Raw genomic sequence first — 15912 nt, forward strand, 5'->3', positions numbered from 1 at the left:
TTATAAAAATTCTACTTCTGCCATCTCTATTGCTGCAGGACTAAGTGCTTTGCAACCTGTTTAGCTATCTGATGACAGTTTGTCATCAGAACTGCCCAGATTCCTCACCTGATATGCCTCTTGATGACTTCCTTCTTTCCTCCAAAACTATTAACTACCCTCAACTTTCCCAGCTACAACCTCCTCTCAAGCAATTTATCTAGCTTCAACTTTGATAACACCCCTCCTTGCTTATCCTCTTACTCTCTGCTCCTTTATCCTCCTTTGTGTTTATCTCGCCTTTCTATTCTATTGCCTTTGAACCAGTTTTTGTCCTCCAAGTTGAATGCTAAGATCTTTACCATTTCCTTGCCTCCTGCATTCAAGGCAGTAAGCACTCCTGCTCAAATGGTTCCCACTATGTGACATAATCTGTTCTGCCTTTCTACACTGTCTCCCCTATAATGAGGGAGATTTTTGGAATTCTCCAAAGCAGGAATTCCTGCTAACTTAATATACCTAAATCTATTTCACTCTTCTCTCCAGGGTATCCAATGTGTAACACTCCTCTCATCCCCCCAATTCATTATCTTGGTAGAAAATATCCTAGTGACTTTATAAGACAACCTAAAGAAAACGTTGAACATTACATTGAACACTACAAAATATACCAATATGTTCAGGTCCCTTAAATAAAGGAGCAGAGAGATGTATGACTGGCTATAGAGATCAAACTACCCAGAAAATATAACTTTAATTGGTATGTCCAATAATTGGGAGTATCTTGAACCAAGAATAATTGCTATTCCATATTTTGCCTTTGTCTCCTAACACTTTCAAAGGCCTCTTTTAATGGGAAATTAAGTCACCTTGAATATCTCTACATCTTTTGGAAGAACTCTAGCATGAGCAATCTGTATGCCAGTTACTAGGGGTCCATATTTCCAATTCAGGATGTTATGGAATCTACTGCCAGGATGCTCTTGGAGCGCAAAGAAAGTATAGCTCAACCCCTGACTCAGTCATAGTGGCTCTACTGAATTGCTTGAAAAACTCACTTAAACTTCCATGGCATCCATTTCCTCATCAGTAAAGTGGAAGGAGACTGTCATCTCTGAGGTGACTTCCAGCTCTGATAGTCCTTGACTGCAAGAGTACTATATAATATCTTTTGCAATTAAGATAGTAAAAATAATTTTAAAAGGTGTTTACTCATGATGGATTTTGACTAATCAAAATTGGTATGATTCATGTATGATTCATACATGAAGCATTATATCTGTTCTCAATTGAATTACTGTAATGAGAAAAAATGTCACTTTAAATCTATTTGTATAGCCATGTAATATAATGTTTGGGAGAATAGACTCTGGAAACAGAGGCCTTTGGCTGAAGTCCGTGACTCACCAGCTGTGTGACCCTGAGCCAATCTTACCCTCTCTTTAAGGACAATTTCCACTTGAATAAAGCAGGGATACTTTTTTTAAAAGATGGCAATATTTTGATAGCAATAATACATTGTTGAATATGTTAATAGACTAGGGAAGCCTTCTATGGTGTGCAGAATTCCTTATAAAATTAAGAAAGAAGCAAGATTTGACAACTATCTCTGCCCATGCCACAATGACACTGGCCCTGGTCCTGCTCTCTGGGTTTTTACATCTAGATGTGTGTCCATGTTTGGGGAAAGGGGGTGGAGGGACAGTCAGACATGAAACAACTCATTGCAGAAATAATTCCAATTTTCTTGAGGGCCCCACAGGTACAATAATGACTAAACAATGAGAATAATACCTACCATTTATTTAGGGCTCACCATGTGCCATCTAATCCTCACCTTAGGATTCAGTTACACATTCAAATGTAGTCTTGTTATCTCTCTTTTGCAGGTAGGACTGAGGCCCAGAAAGGTTAGGTGAGTTGCTTGGGGTCACAGTGCTAGTAAGTCACAGAATGGAGGTTTGAGATACATTTGAGGCTCCTAGAGCCAAATGGACCAGCACCCTTATCCACTGCAGTTCCCACAGCCAGCTAACACAGCACCCCTCTGGAGGGTCCTCCCTCTGACCAGGCTGGGTCGGCGCTGGGGCCTCTGTCTCTCCTAGCTAGCTGTGCTGTGGTCGAATGGTCGCTACCTCTGCCCCATCTCCACCCTATGGAGGCCCTTTGGTCTTCTTACCTCTTCTCAAACTTGTCACAGCCTTAGATGGTGTGCAAATCCTGGGCATCCTCCTGGCTCTTCCTAAGATAGTTCTTCTCTGGAGGACCTATTGCTGCTGGGGGGAGGAGCCTCCCTAGACCTGAGGGGACACATACCCAAATTTCCCTCTGGCCTCTGGAACTCCTCTACCCCTACCCAGGGGTGTAGCTCCTAGAAGAGCAGCAGATAAGTTACCAAAGAAACCTCATCTTCAAGTTTTGTGACCCCTCACTCCTGTGTCCTCTTTAACTTGTTACCACGTGCCTTCTGGGAGTGGAGATCTCTGGCCCTCCCCAGGTCCCAGCTGTGCTGTAATCTCCTACCCTTTCAATTCTCCCTCACTGCAGGCTCTGCCCCATACTCAAAGTTTTTTCCTAAACTAGGTGTGGGGCTGGATGAGACATATACAGTTCAGGCCACATCTTGCCCATCATTCCCCTGCACTAGAAATTCAGTATTATTTTATAATTATGCCAAAACCACTGGGTTTTAAATATTTATCTTTATTATTTCATGCTGAATATGCACATCAGGTATTCTGGATCAGAGACAGAGTTCATGTCAATTACCTTCCAGTGAATAATAAGTATACTAGCCTCACCCCCCTCCAAGGGTATCAAAAAGAGAGCAAAGTCAAATGTCTTACACAAATATCTGGATGCTCCATAGGTGAGTGGTGATGAAAAGTGTAGAATGCAGCTGTCTCCTGCCTTCCTGAAATATTCTTCTTAGAAATGTAATCAGTCTGAGTGAATAAAATATCTCTAAGGGCCATATGGCCCCATGTATCTTAGATTTTATGACCTAGAGGTGTTGCCAACGTCTGGGCTTCATACCTTATCTTCATATGGAGATAGATAGCACTGCCATCGGTTTATCTGCACACTGTGGCCTAACTTAGGGACCTGGTCTGTTGTGTAACCATTTGGCTCTCTCAGGGATATAAAAGAAATTTTATTATCATTTCAGATAAGAGCGATTAACCAGACAAATACATACAGATCTAATTCTTATGGTATGTGAAGAGTGCAAATAAGCTAGGGATTTCTACTGGAGCAAAACAAAATCCAGGGAAGTTTTATTTACCTGAAAAGACCCACAATGTTTTAATTATACCAAAAGTGCCTGGAAATTTCTGGTGCCCCAAAATTCATTTCACTTAAAAGGTTTTGGGTTTATACTCTGTGAAAAGGTAAGATGCAGTCCCTGTCCCTAAGTTGCAACGGTGCATATGGTCTATTTGCTATAGGCCAGTGGGATCTGAAACTGCAGTTTATAGTTTTAGAGCAGGCCCATCATCATCACATATAGGCAAGCTTCATGTGAAATAGAGAAGATTCTAACCAGATGTCCTGCCCCAGAACAACCACATACAAATTGCTGCCTCACTCTGTCAGTGCACACATCTGTTCTGAGGACATGTACTATTAATAGAGATTTACCTATCCAGACCCCTCTGCAGTTTACCAAATACAATGCCCATTGAATACCTCACTGGTATCTGTAACTATACAGTAGGCAGAAGGATGGTTAGTATAGGCCAAAAGAAGTTAAGTAACTTATTCAAAGTCATATGATGAATAAATGATACACTTAAATTCTAATTCATATTTTTATTACAAAGCCAGAATCCTTTTCACTAAATAAGTTCTGTATAAGTTTATGTAAGCACCCAATACTGCTGATGTCATGTCAATTATTGTAATAGTTGCTGTATCTTTCATTCAACTTCTTAGGATATGAGGATGTTAAAGATTCTTAAACCAGTCTAGTTGAAGAAATTGTGTAAGGATGCACTGAAGCCCCACTTGTTGCCATATGGCATAAACTGAATACTGGGAAATGGCAGCAGCAGGTAGGCTAATTGAGTACGTGACAATCTAAGATGACATTTTTTAATCTCTCCCATCCTCACCCCCAGAGCACCCAACAACCATTGATCTTTTTACTGTCTCCATAGTTTTTTCTTTTCCAGAATGTCATACAGTTGGAATCATACAGTATGTAGCCTTTTCAGATTGTCTCCTTTTACTTAGTAATATGTATGTAAGGTATCTCCATGCCTTATTATGGCTTGATAGTTCATTTATTTTTAGTGCTGAATACTATGCCATTGTCTGGGAATACCACAGTTTATTTATCTATTCACCTACTAAAGATATCTTGGTTGCTTCCACGTTTGGCAATTATGAATAAAGTTGTTATAAACATCTGTGTGCAGGTTTTGGGTAGACATAAGTTTTCAGCTCCTTTGGATAAATACCAAGGAGTTCAATTGCTTGATCATATGGTAAAAGTATGTTTAGTTTTGTAAGAAACTACCAAACTGACTTCCCAAAGTATCTGTACTATTTTGCATTCCCAGTAGTAATGAATGAGAGTTCTGTCATTCCACATCCTCACCAACATTTTGTGCTATCAGTATTCCAGATTTTAGCCACTCTGACAAGAATGCAGTGGTCTCTCATAGTTTTAGTTTGAATTTCCCTGATGACTTATTATGTGAAACATCTTTTCATATGCTTATCTTTCATCTGAATATCTTCTTTGATGAGGTGTCTGTTTAGGTTTTTGGCTCATTTTTTAATCAGGCTGTTTTCTTATGGTTGACTTTTAAGAGTTATTTTATATTTTGGATAACAGTCATTTATAAGATATGTCTTTTGCAAATATTTTGCTCCCAGACTATGGCTTTCTCATTCTCTTGGCATTGTCTTTCCCAGAGCATGAGTTTTTAATTTTAATAAAGTCTAATTTGTCAAATTTTTTTTTTATGGATTGTGCCTTTGGTGTTATATCTAAGTAGTCATTACTATACCCAAGGTCATCTAGGTTTTCACCTATGTGATCTTCTAGGAGTTTTATAGTTTGGCATTTCGCATTTAAGACTGTGATCTGTTTTGAGTTAATTTTGTGAAGGGTATAAGGTCTGTCTAGATTCATCTTTTTTGTATGTGGAAATCCAATTGTTCCAGCACCATTTGTCAAAAAGACTATCTCCTTTGTCAAGAATCAGCTAACATCTATTTTTTGGCTCTCTATTCTGTTCTACTGGTCTGTATGTCTGTTCTTTAACCAATATCACACAGTCTTAATGTAGCTTCTTTTTTTTTTAACGTTTATTTGTTTTTGAGACAGAGAAAGACAGAGCATGAACGGGGGAGGGTCAGAGAGAGGGAGACAGAGAATCCGAAACAGGCTCCAGGCTCCAAGCTGTCAGCACAGAGCCTGACGCGGGGCTCGAACTCACGGACTGTGAGATCGTGACCTGAGCCGAAGTCGGCCGCTCAACCGACTGAGCCACCCAGGCGTCCCTTAATGTAGCTTTATAGTAAGTCTTGAAGTTGGGTAGTGCCAATCCTCCAATTTTGTTTTCCTTGTATATTGTGTGGGCTATTCTGGATCATTGCCTCTCCATATACACGTTAGATTAAGGACGTTGATAATCACAAAATAACTAGCTGAGATTTTGACTGGGACTGCATTGAATTAACAGATCAAATTGAGAAGAATGCACTTCATAGCTTGTAATTTTCTTCATATAAATCTTGTGCATACTTTGTTACATTTATATCTAATTACTTCATTTTTTGAATACTAATATAAATGGTATTATATAAATTTGAAGTTACATTTCAAATTCAACTTGTCCTCTGCTGGTATATAGGAAAAGAGTTGACTTTTGTATATTAACCTTGGACAATGCAACCTTGCTATAATTGATTATTAGTTCCAAGAGTTTTTTGTTGATTCTTTCAGATCGTCTACATAGATAGTTATGTCATCTGTGAACAAAGGCAGTTTTATTTCTCCCTTTCCCATCTGTACATATTTCCTTTTCTTGTCATGTTGCATTTGCTAGAACTTCTAGTACAGTGTTGAAAAGGAATGGTTTAAGGGAACATCCTCATCCTTGCCTTGCACCTGATCTTAGTGGGAAAGTTTCAAGTTTCTCACCATTAAGCATGATGTTAGCTGTTGGGTGTTGTTGTTGTTGTTGTTGTTAGTTTTGGGTTTTTGGGTTTTTTTTTTTTTTTAGTATCCTTTATCAAGTTGAGGAAGGTTTCCCTAGTCCTAATTTACTGAGTTTATATCATTAATTAGTGTTAGATTTTGTCACATGCTTTTTCTGTATCTATTAATACAATCATTAGATCGTTCTTTTTTAACCTATTGATGTGATGGATTACATCAGTTGATTTTCTTTTTTAATATATGAAATTTATTGTCAAATTGGTTTCCATACAACACCCAGTGCTCATCCTAAAAGATTCCCTCTTCAATGCCCATCACCTACACTTCCCTCCCTCCCACCCCCCCCCCATCAACCCTCAGTTCTCAGTTTTTAAGAGTCGCTTATGCTTTGGCTCTCCATCAATTGATTTTCAAATGTTGAAACCACCTTGCATACCTGAGACAAATCTCACTTGGTGATGGTGTATAATTCTTTTTATACATCACTGGATTTGATTTGCTAATATTGTGTTGAAGATTTTTACCTCTATGTTCATGAGAGATATTCACCTGTAGTTTTATTTTCTTGCAATTTATTTGTTTCAGTGTTAGAGTAATGCTGGCCTCATAGAATTAGTTATGAAGTGTTCCCTCTGCTTCTCTCCTCTGAAAAAAATTGTAGAGAGTTGGTATAGTTTCTTCCCTAAATGTTTGGTAGAATACACAAATGTACTTGGTGCTTTCTGTTTTGGAAGTCTATTAACTACTGATTTCATTTCTTTAATTAATATAGGCCTATTTGCTTCATTTATTTCTTTTTGTGTGAGTTTTAGCAGATGATGCCTTTAAAGGAATTGATCCATTTAATCTAAGTTATCAAACTTGTAGGCATAGAGTTGTTCATACTATTTCTTGATTATCTCTTAATGTCTAAGGAATCTATAATGATTTCCTCTCTTTCATTTTTAATATCAGTTATTTGTGTCCTTTTTTATTAGCCTGACTAGAGGCTTATTAATTTCATTTATCATTCCAAAGAAACAGCTTTTGGTTTCATTAATTTTCTCTATTGATTTCCTGCTTTCCATTCATTGACTTCTGCTCTAATTCTTATTATTTCTTTTCTTCTTTTTACTTTGGATTTAATTTGCTCTTCTTTTTCTAGTTTAAGGTGGAAATTTAGAATACTGATTGTAGAAATTTCTTCTTTTCTAATATATATATTAATGCTGTATATATATTAATCCACTTTAAGTGCTGTTTTCACTGCATCCACGTATTTTGATAAATTGCATTTTCATTTTCATGTAGTTTAAAGTAATTTTAAATTTCTCCTGAGATATCTTCTTTGACCAGTGTGTTATTTAAGAGTATGTTGTTTAATTTCCACATGTTTGAAGATTTTCCTAATATTTTTCTGTTCTTGGTTTCTAGTTGACTCCATTGTGGTCTAAGAGAAGGTATTGTTTGATTTCTATTCTTTTAAGCTTGTTAAGGCGTGTTTTATACCCAGAATGTGGTCTACCTTGGTGAATGTTCCATGTGAGCCTAAGAAGAATATGTATTTTGCTATTTTGGATAAAGTGGTCAGTAGATGTTGATTATATTCAGTTGATTTATAATGCTGAGTTCAGCTATGTCCTTACTAATTTTTGCCTGCTGAATCTGTCCATTCTGACAGAGGGGTATTGAAGTCTCCAATCATGATAATGAATTAATTTATTTCTCTTTGCAAATATATTAGTTTTTACCTTACATGGTTTGATGCTACATTACTTTTAGCAAAGTTATTTTGCAAACTTTATTATATGAATAGTGCAAAACACTTAACACTTAAAGTCAGCAAAGCTTCATTTAAGTAAAAAATTTTATTTAAAAAAGATTATTGGGGTGCCTGGATGGCTCAGTCAGTTAAGCATCCAACTTTCGCTCAGGTCATGATCTCACAATTCGTGGGTTTGAGCCCTGCATTGGGCTCTGTGCTGACAGCTCAGAGCCTAGAGCCTGTTGAGGATTCTGTCTCCCTCTCTCTCTGCCCCTCTCCTTCCTGCTCATGCATGCTCTCTCTCTCTCTCCCTCAAAAATAAACATTTTAAAAAAAGTGTTGGCTACTAAAAAAAAAAAAAAAAGATTATTACCTCCCAGTTGATTGATTTCTACTATATAATGTCAATCTTATGCAATATAATAAAAACTCCATCATTAGCTGTTGATTTCCTCCATTGCTCTTTTGAATCTTAAAATGCAGAGGAGGGTTACTTAGACAAACATGAAAAAAATTCAACCCAGATAAACTGTGCAAAGTGATTCCTAATAGTTACAAATGCATTTTGTCTAAACTATCCAAATAAGTAGCTATGGGATAACCACAGGTATTGATCGAAAGCTGGTAAGGGGTTTTGCTTTTGCAGCTTGGTAAAAGCTCTGCACTTGTATACTAGGTAAGAAGTCACAGTTTAAGGATGCATGCTCTGTAAATATTCACTACATATACACATTTAGCATCTGCAAACACTACAGATATACATTATCAGTGTACCCTCAAAAGTCAGGCACAGTTTTTAAAAATGAAGTAACTTGATTCTTAACATCCCCAGGAATCCTTCCTGAAAAGTTTTGACAGCTACCAATAAATCATTTCCATTGTGCCAGGGTTACAGCATCCCTGGGGCCTTTAGGGTTTGTTGAAAATGGATTTGCTGGCTTTTAGTATAGCTACTGCATCTTTCACTGCATGGTAGATAACATCCTTCACCTATAATTTATCTTCATGATTGGTATGAGTCTGTGACAGATAACAGAATTCCTTAGTAAGCCAGAAACATTGTTTAACATGCTCTGAGAAACGAAATCATCAACCACTTGATACAGCTAAATAAGTTATGAACCTCATATGGAGTTCCTGTTGGGATAATTACCACATCTCTGAGAAACTTACAATTGCCCAGCCTTCAACTTCATACTCTTGATGAAGACGTTTTCTTAGTGACAGGTCTAAACACCAGATCTGATTAGTAAGAACTTGCTTTTCTGATAACTTTTAAAGAAATGCAATAACTTCTCTGTGTCTTTAGTGGTATGTATGTACCAGAAGATTCTTGGCTTCTCCTTTCCTTCAATAAATTGCTTTTTTATGAGTTCATGAAATTTTCTATCTTGGAAAGTTTTAAGGACTTCTCAGTCACTGTCCTTTTGAAATTTCCACATAGACCATGACACCAGCTGCAACAGATATGTCTCAGTAAAGATTATATTCCACATTTTTGATCTTCCAGAATAATTAGTCTACAAGCACCATACATCTTGGGACCCCAATCTGGCCAAAGTAGTTTGGTAGCCTAGAGGAAAAAATTCAGTTCACCATCTCACCTCGTGTACTCAAACAATGGAATGTTGGCCACCAGATCATCAAACCTGTAAGGCATTATATCTCTAAAATTTCTTCCTGGTAACCAGACCTTAAGTTTCAAAATCACTAATTCCTTTTCATTTTTCAAGAGATTTGGAACACCTTCAAGTACAATTCAAAAGTCTCCTTTTGTGACTTCAGTGATAATTTCATTTGTCCTTGCTATTGATTGAATGTGTCTCCCCCAAAATTCATTTATTAATTCTAACCCCCCAATGTGATATTTTGAAGTGGGGCCATTGGGAGGTGATTAGACTCTGTCCTTATGAATACATCAGTGCCCTTATAAAAGAGACCCCAGAAAGTTCCCTTGCCTCTATCCTGGGAAGACACAGCAAGAAGACAGTTGTCTATGAACCAAGAAGTGGCCCTCACCAGACACCAAATCTTTCAATACCTTGAACTTGGACTTTTCAGTCTCCAGAACCGTGATAAATAAATGTTTGCTTTTTAAGCTATCCAGTCTATGGTATTTTATTATAGCAGCCCAAATAGACTAAGATAGTCCTACAATTAACTAGATCAACTTACTGGTTACCAAACTCTTTGATGAGGGAGTAAAGTTTTCAAAATTCAGCCTTCAATTTATGATGCATCCAGACACCATTACTGGCTACCCTGTTTCCCGTACTCCTTGAAAACATTCCAGTTCCTCTTATTTTTGGGGTCCTGCAAGCACAGTAAGCAATTACCACACAGCCAGTAGTGAGGAGTTATCAGAATGTCATGCTTAGTATCAATCCTTGAGGTTCTTCCATAAATCAGAGAAGTCTTATTTTCTACCAAAGAAGGAAAGATATCAAGGATTTTTTATGCATTCTTTTGTCCATTTTGTCTTTGTTTTCTGTGTTGACCTTCCCTCTTGTTGAGTCTGCTGGCCAATGTAAAGGAAAAGTGCTGGTTGGACAGATCAGCTTTATGCTGTTGGCTGGCTCGGAGGCTGCACCCTTGCCCACAGCTGCTGCTTCCAAGACTGAGGGATTCTACAGAAGCATAACACTAAGAATGGGTTTTTCCTCTCATTAAAGGTGTCTGTTTAATGTCTTCTTCTGAGGCTAGCTTTGAAAAGAGCTTGAATTTACTGTTTTAACAAGGACAATTTGCCTCTATCCCACATTTGATCTTACAAAATGCACAGTCTCCAACATTATAAAGAACTTTTCCAAGACTGACCTGTGTAGGCATCAAGTTCCTTGCTTCATAGACCTGACTCTTCATTCATCCCAGCCGAGGAAAACCTTGTAGGTAGTACTCTATTGGCAATTTTTGCTTTTCATTTGGTAGCAATCCGCACATACTCCAAATTTACAGTGAGGATACACCCAGTGCAAGTTGAAGATGGTAGTGTTGCACACATCACATATTTCTTAAATACCTTTGGAGGCCCACCCACCAGCAACTCTGTAAGAGCTGTTCTTAGTGTGACTCCATGGTTGACACAGCTTCTTTTTAAGAAATAACAATTTGACATCGTGGTCCCCAGTTTTGGCCAGCACACGATATCCAAATCAGTCGCCACCACATTTTTGGTTAAAAGTAACCATCAGCTAATTGTTCATTGTTATTACAAACCTTCTTACAAAGAGGCAACACAGGAAAAACAAGCAAACAAAACTATACGCGCACGCGCGCACACACACACACACACACACACACACACACACCAGGTTCTAATAACTTAACAAATAAGGTTTCCTAAGGTTTATGTGAGGAGACTTGTGATCACATAGCTCCCTTTTCTTATTCATCACTTACCTCAGAGAAATAGTGACTAAGATGATGAAATTGACATTATTTCAGTGATAGTAGGTCAAGAATGACTTGGAAAGCAAGAAGGAAAAAATCCGACTAAATAATAAGTGTAGAGATAGATGGTTGTTGATGTTGGTCAACCACTAAGCCATGTCATCAGGAGCCTAGACTTTCTATTTGTTTGCTCCATCATGTGTAGCTAGCTGTTAGTTTTCCATCTTTGTGTTTTCAAATTATGGTCTCAAGATACCCACTGAAACTTCAAGCAAAGAAGAAAAGGGAAAGACCACTTTCAGCCCCTACAATGCCACCCTGACAAAAGCTTTCCTAAAAGCCCCCAGTAGTTGTTATATATTTCACTGGCTAAGACTGGGTCATTTGGCCACATTTAGCTCCATGCGAATCTGGAAAATTCTCTTGTATGGAAAAGGGCAACAGGATTAGCTTAGATTAATTATGATTAATCTTCTGGAGGTGGGCAGACTATATTATATACAGGCAGTGCCTGTATTATATTACATATTATATTTAATATGTGTGTATATAATTAATATATACATATTATATATGTATATATACATGTATATGTATATATTATATTTAATATGTATATAATTATATAATATTATATATATTATATACAGGCAGTGCCTATATTAGCCAGCTTTCACTGCGATAATATTCCATAATAAGCAACTCCCAAAATCTTAGTGGTTTATAAGAACAGGCATCTGTTCCTCACTTACTGCACGTAGGTCATCTGTAATTCTGCTGGGTTTGGCTGGGATCAACTAGGCTTGAATACAGACTGTGTGTGTTTTCATGTCTTCCCCATGCATATTCTTATTCTGGCACTACTGATGACCCTAGAATAGTCTCATAGCAAATGGTAGGTGTGCAAGAAGTCAGTTAAAAATCACAAAATCACACACATTTAGAGTCTCTGCTAATGTCATGTACAGTAACATTCCATTTGCCAAACAAATTCCCTGGCCAATTCCAACACAAACTGGGCAAGGATATATATTCTGCCCGCTCCAGTGGAAATTGCTACAAAGTCACATACCAAAAGGTTTAGATGTATAATTCTATTACAGAAAGGGAATGAAGGACTAGGAACAAAAATCTAATCTTTCCCTTCATTCCAAATAAACTGGGGCTCTGAGAGCGAGAGAGAAAGGAATAGCTAGTGAGTAGTCATCCAACAGTGCCTTCCACACTAGAACAATCAAAAGAACACTTAGAAACTTTTTTTGTTTAGTTAGCAGGAAGAGGAGGAAGTGATGAAATGGATGTGATACAGATTGCTTTCCTGGGCAGGGCTTTCTAGCTATAGTTTGACAGACAGTTGAATAGGCTGACATACACAATTTAACATCTCAAACTCTCAATTCCATAGGCTGTCAGCATTTGAATTCCTGCTAACAACAAACACCTGTGATGCAGTATGTGACATATTATAAAGTACTTACATGAATACTTTATCCCCCCGCACCCAACAAAACTATGAAGTTCTCCTCATTTTATAGCTGCGAGGTCAAGTAACCTAGGCAGCTGACTATAGATGACAGAACTATGATTGGAACCAAAATATGTCTGATTTCATTAACTCAGGCATCTACTACCTGCCAGGAACCATGCATAGTGCTGAAGATGCAGACCAGTGATACAGACACAGCCCCTGCCCTCCAGGACTTTATTCTTAGTCTCTAAGCTATACAGCCCAGTGGACATTTATTACATGTTAACTAAAAAATGAATCCATTATATATGTAGGTATGTATGTGTATATGTGTGTGTGTGTGTGTTATTTTTCAAATAAATATACTATATGCCAGGTACTCTGAGGGCTTTGCATGTCGGATACCAATGAACCATCATCAACTTTATGAAATAAGTACAGTTGTTCACCATTTTAAATATTAGGAAGCTGATATATGTAGAGGTTACCTTTGTCACACAACAGAAGTGAAGGAACAGGATTCGGACATGGGCAGTCTGGCTCTAGAGCTCATGTTCTCACAACACCATACACAGCCCATGACTAATACAGACTTACTTCAATATATTAATGCATAACTATAGCTTTTTCTGATGTATTTTCTCATTTAAAAATACTCATTATAGTTAGCCTGCACAGGTTAAATGAATCCCCATAATATTCATTTGGCTTTGAAAGTGAGAATGGACAAATTGTGTGAGTTGTTACAACCAGCAGGACTTAAAGCCTGGAATTATAAAACTCAGCAGGTGGCTCTGGGAGAGCCTAAGGGCATTAGGAAGCAGAGACCCCACCTATAAAGAAACAGCATAACAAACAGCTCTTGCAGATACAGCATAGAATCAGTAGGTTGAAAAATGCCTGGGGCATACAGGCGGGAGAGTGACTCACTCATCTCAAAGTGTGGCCTAGAGAGGCAAAGATCATGGAGAGACTCCACAATGAACAAAGGAGTTGGCAAGTGCCATCTCCGTAAACACAGGGCCACCTGTGGGAAACAGCACTGCAACAACACTTGCTACCTAACTTGCTTACACCAAGCCTGACCCTCATGCTTGGAAGGATCCACCCTTCCCAGTCACACTTGCCTCAGTCCCAGTGCTATGCTCCCCCTCCCCCAGAAGACGAGTGCAAACCCTCCAAAACCTCATCTCAGACTTGTGCATTTTATGAGACCTCAGTTCCAGAGGTGGTGGGTCTTATTTCACAAGCAGAACAGCACAAATCTTGTCAAAACATGCCCCATCCTTCCTGGGGACCAAACAATGGCCACAACAGGCAAAGAGAACCTGTCCAGACAACTAGACTGAAGGAAAAAGAGACCAAGACTCAACAGCAGAGCCCATGCAACACACATAGGAGGCACTCCCTGAAGCAGCAGGCCCTGGGGTACAGGGAACACTGCACTGCAGGGCATACAGGACCTCTTCTTCATAAGGCCGTTACCTTCAAGAGCAAGAAAGGTAGCTGATTTTCCTAAAACACAGAAACAGACACAGAGAGACAAAATGAGGAGACAGAGAAATACGTCCCCCCAAAAAAGAATAGGACCAAATCACAGCAAGAGACCTAAGCAAACAGATATAAGTAATATGCCTAATAGAGAATTTAAGGTAATGACCATAAACATACTCACTGGACTTGAGAAAAGAGGGGAGTACATCAGTGAAACCCTTAATAAATAGATAAAAAAGAACCAGTCAGATGAAAAACACAAGAAATGAAATTAAAAATACACTTGATGGTTTAAATAGCAGGCTAAAAGAGTAATGAAAAGTAACCAAGCTGAAAAAAATGAGAGGGAAAAAATTATGCAAATTGAGAATAGTCTTAGGGAACTCAGCGACTCCATCAAGCACAATAACATTCACTTTGTAGGGATCCCAGAAGAAGAAGAAGAGAGAAGGAGGGGCAGAAAAATTTTTTGAAGAAATAATAGCTGAAAACTTCCCTAATTTGGAGAAGGAACTAGATATCCAGATGCAGGAGGCAGAGATCTCCACTCCCCCACCAATCAACCCAAGGAAGTCCACAGCAAGACACATAGTAATTAAAATGGCAAAAAGTGGGGATAAAGAAAAAAATTTTAAAGCAGCAAGAAGAGGGAAGACAATTACATACTTATGGAGACATCCCATAAAAATATCAGTGGGTTTTTCAGCAGAAACTTTGCAGGCCAAGAGTGACAGGATCTATTCAAAGTGCTGAAAGGAAAAAAATCTGCAGCCAAGAGTAGTCTATCCAGCAAAGCAATCATTCAGAATAGAAGGAGAGATAGTTTTTCATACAAACAAAAGTTAAAGCAGTTCATGACCACTAAACCAGGCCTACATGAAATAGTAAAGAGGACTCTTTGAGTGGAAAGGAAAGAGAGTATGAAAAGTTAAAAAAAAATAGTAGTGGAAGTATTTCTGAAAAAATGAGTCAAGGTATTCATAAAATAAAAGGATGTAAAATATTATACCACATATCCAAAATGTGATGGGTAGAACCGTAAAGAATGGATTTAAACCTAAGCAACCATCACTTAATTTAGACTGCAATATGCAGAAGACAAGATGTTCTATACAAACCTAATGGTAACCACAAATCAAAAACCAGTAATAGATATCCAAAGAATAAAGAGAAAGAAATCCAAGTATAACATTAGGCAAGCAATAAACCATGAAAGACAGCAAGAAGGGATCAGAAAAAAACTACAAAAACAACCACAAAACAGGGGCACGTGAGTGGCTGTTGGTTAAGTGTCCAATTTCAGCTCAGGTCATGATCTCATGGTCCATGAGTTTGAACCCCATGTTGGGCTCTGTGCTGACAGCCCAGAGCCTGGAGCTTGCTTCAGATTCTGTGTCTCCCTCTCTCTCTGCCCCTCTCCCACTCATACTCTGTCTCTCAAAAATGAATAAATGTTTAAAAAATGAAAAAAACCCAACAACCACAAAACAAGTAATAAAATGGCAATAAATACATACCTATCAAAAATTACTTTGAATGTAAATGGACTAAATTCTCCAATAAAAAGACATGGGGTGTCAGAGTAGATAAAAATTAAGACCTATGTATATGCTGTCTACAAGAGACTCATTTTAGATCTAAAGCCACCTGCAGCTTGAAAGT

General features: G+C 38.1%; 1 pseudogene; it reads right to left on the reverse strand.

Annotated features, from left to right (window-relative positions):
• Positions 1–9157: 9157 nt before the first annotated feature.
• Positions 9158–11082, reverse strand: LOC113595074 (lysine-specific demethylase 3A-like; annotated as a pseudogene).
• Between the last annotated feature and the right edge of the window lie 4830 nt (positions 11083–15912).

This window comes from Acinonyx jubatus, chromosome C1 (genome assembly GCF_027475565.1).
Source record: "Acinonyx jubatus isolate Ajub_Pintada_27869175 chromosome C1, VMU_Ajub_asm_v1.0, whole genome shotgun sequence".
NCBI lineage: Eukaryota > Metazoa > Chordata > Mammalia > Carnivora > Felidae > Acinonyx > Acinonyx jubatus.